Source organism: Limulus polyphemus, unplaced genomic scaffold, assembly GCF_000517525.1.
Source record: "Limulus polyphemus unplaced genomic scaffold, Limulus_polyphemus-2.1.2 Scaffold16093, whole genome shotgun sequence".
Taxonomy (NCBI): domain Eukaryota; kingdom Metazoa; phylum Arthropoda; class Merostomata; order Xiphosura; family Limulidae; genus Limulus; species Limulus polyphemus.
Genome location: NW_013681703.1, coordinates 1 through 3,385, shown reverse-complemented (window position 1 = coordinate 3,385; position 3,385 = coordinate 1). Strand labels below are relative to the sequence as shown.

The 3,385-nt window shown below is 33.3% G+C and overlaps 1 long non-coding RNA gene across 1 annotated transcript; it reads right to left on the bottom strand.

Annotated features, from left to right (window-relative positions):
• Positions 1–370: 370 nt before the first annotated feature.
• LOC111084297 lies at positions 371–3,250 on the bottom strand. The gene is made up of 3 exons (XR_002609484.1): positions 3,049–3,250; positions 1,974–2,101; positions 371–381 (listed from the first exon to the last, which is right to left on the bottom strand). It is a non-coding gene; the product is annotated as an uncharacterized LOC111084297 (long non-coding RNA).
• Positions 3,251–3,385: the final 135 nt, after the last annotated feature.

Here is a 3,385-nt window from a genome sequence, read left to right as displayed (position 1 = left end):
TTCAGGACACTGGTGTATCTCATGTTCTAATTATCACTATATAAAAGGTCAACTAACCCTTCAGGACACTGGTGTATATTTTGTTCTAATTATCACTATATAAAAGGTCAACTAACCCTTCAGGACACTGGTGTATATTTTGTTCTAATTATCACTATATAAAAGGTCAACTAACTTGTACTTTCATGGAATGAGCTGGAATTGACTGTATTTCCCTTGTCTGAGCCATCATGGTAACCAGGACATGGAGTGGATTCGAAGTTTCAGCTTGCCCCACCCCCTCATATTTACTAGTTTTCTTGTATTTTAAAACGTATTTGTAACAGTCTCGTGATGTTTCCCATCCTATTAATTTTTTTAATAATTTTTTTCAAGTATTGCCTGGGCATTTTAGATAAACGCAACAATGATCAATTTGTCTAACAGTTACAATACGTGCCATACTCTGTGCACAAGTGATAGAAAATATTCGAGTCACAGCCTTTAGCCTGTCACAAAGTTTAACAGTAGCCCAAGAGATGTGGCCTTGCCTTTTGTTTTCACAAGTCTTTAAGTGTGCAGAAGATCAAGTTACCAAATGGGGTCTGAAAAGATGGTGGATTACATCAACAGTAGATAACCAGACATGGCTATAAATGTCGAATTTTAGGGCATGTTTTTATGCCATTAAACGATGACAGGGAAGAAAGTTTTAAGGAAAACTGTCCTTAAAAAGAGGAGGGTGCTACCTCTTCTTGTTGGAGATAGAGTTCTCCTCAGACGATATCCTTTTATTACTGTTGAGCTTCATGATGCCATAAGGGATTAATTGCAAAGGTTCCAGTTCTCCAGTCAATTGCACACAGTTAGGTGACTTGATGCTTTGAAGATCCACATAGAGTTTGGAGATTTATTGTGGAGAAAATGTTTAATTTTGTCAAAGGTTAACATAGATCTTAGAGATTTGTTTGTTAACTTTTTGGAATAATTGTGTTTACAAAATACGCACGGGCTAATCACAATAAAGTTGTCTTGTTTCTTCTTGAAATGATGCCAACTCCAAATCAGTGGTTTGCAACTACAATTGTAAAGTTTGTATTATCTGGAATATTTAATCATTGTATATATATATAAAGATTGTTTACCATCACAGGTGGGAATACTTGATGTGGACCTTTGTGGACCTAGTATACCTCGTATGCTCAACTTAGAAGAACATGAGATACACCAGTGTCCTGAAGGGTTAGTTGACCTTTTATATAGTGATAATTAGAACAAAATATACACCCCAACAGGACTACTGGATTCATGTTAGGGGTGTGTTGATCTACTTATGTAATCATGTTAATAAACAAACAAATTACTAACTCCTGTATTCAATAACAGGACTACTGGATTCATGTTAGGGGTGTGTTGATCTACTTATGTAATCATGTCCGGTGTTTTGACAAGAGGAAATCACATATTTAGTGACCTTGCTCACACATACTTAACTTCAGCCAAGTTCTTGATCCTTTCTGTATAAAAATTAATGAAAAGTTGGCAACATACAAATGAATACATTTACTCTCAAACTAACATCAATTCACAACCTAATGCCAGTCCTCTTTCAAAACAAGATTTATAGTTAGAAAGATTTATCTGTATTGTAGATCTCCATCATCCTGATCATTAAAGGACATTTGTTATTTTTCATCTAGTTAGTCTGCCCATCTTGGGCTAATGCTGTTGTCTTTCCGTTTCCTTGTTGCTCAGTCAGACACTTTTCAACTTAGGTTTTGTTTCATTTTACATGTAGGTGTGAGTGTGTATTTTTCTTTCCCCACTAAGCCTAAACATCATACCACGAGTGGGGTGAAGGAGGATTAACCAATTCTCGAGCACCCCAGGTATTAAACCCTAATACTTGCTATGGAATAGAAAGTGATATACAATTTATGAGAATTACTTTTACGCAATCAGACATTAATTTTGTATTTACAGTAAACTATAACTACCTTGTTCCCAGCTTTCCTCAAGGACAGTGCCAACTGTGTTGCTACGGTACTTTTGCCAACACCTCCTTTGCCTGAGAGAACCACTATCACATTATTTACTCCAGAAAGAATGTTACTGTCTTCACCTGAAATTATGAAATAAATACAAATTACTAGCAAAATATTTTCAAATTTACTTGATCCTACTGTAAATATTCCATATTGATAAATTTTTTTTAATAGTTCTGACATTTTATTCAAACCAATTAGTAAAGCCAAATTTGTAGGAGAAAAAAGAAAATTAAACATCCCTTCACTTTATTCTCAAAAACTAATATTCAACTTTAAAGCTATGTCTGCTCTTATCAAAATAATATTACTAACATTTTTTATTAGTTCTAAGTACAATGGAAAAAACATTGGTCAACCTTTTTCTTGAGCCTTCACACCAATATCTTGTTACAAGTAAACACATGCGATTCGTCAAGTTAAAGTACCGTATTAATGCTTTATACAAGTTCCAACTACACCAACAGATACAGCTCTTAAACTAAAATTATCATTCAACGAGTCATTATTTTTCATCAAGTGAATGAGATTTTATTTATCCTTATCCTTGACAAACTACTGGACTTCTCGAGTGATTTCAATTCAAAAGCTGAAGCTATATTCATTATTCCAAAACTGTCTTTCCATTGCATTGTTTGTAAAATGTATATATTTTATTGGTAACTTAAGACTTATTCCATGTATGAAAATTAGCTTTAGAAATTTAAAATTTTGTTATTATAAAAAATTATTTAATTGACATCTAACAACTGAAAGATAAAATTCATGTAACAGAAATATATTTTACTGTTGTAACTAACTTTACGGTTTACCAAACGCTGCAACTATAGTATTAGTAATATTTTTAATGAACAATTTACATTAATTAGGCCTTGACGTTACTGATATTAAACTTGCAGAACTGATTTAACTTCACATAGAAATAAAATTGTCATTATAATATCAATACAGCGATTAAGCTTCAATAGGATAATTTTACTTTAATTTTATTAAAATACTTTAACAGTTCCTTCTACCAACTCACCGCGCACCGCCATTTCTACAATGTATATTGTGCCACCTAGAGGTAAGTTATAATCAAAGCAAAATCGCTGCTTTACGAATAAAAAATACGCTCTCGTCGGAAATTCTTTTCTAAATTTTTATCCAAACATTTATTCGTTTTCCACATTTCTTTGATATAACAAGCTTCCGTGTGTCAAGAACTTGCTTATCCATCCAGAAGTACGTAAAACAGCCACCAGGGCTCACAGTAAACTGCATCCAATATGGGTGAATAACACAACCACAGTCCGTCCATTTTAAGCCCCGATTTGTTTACCGTTATATAATAGATTTCTGAAAATGACCTTTTCGTATTG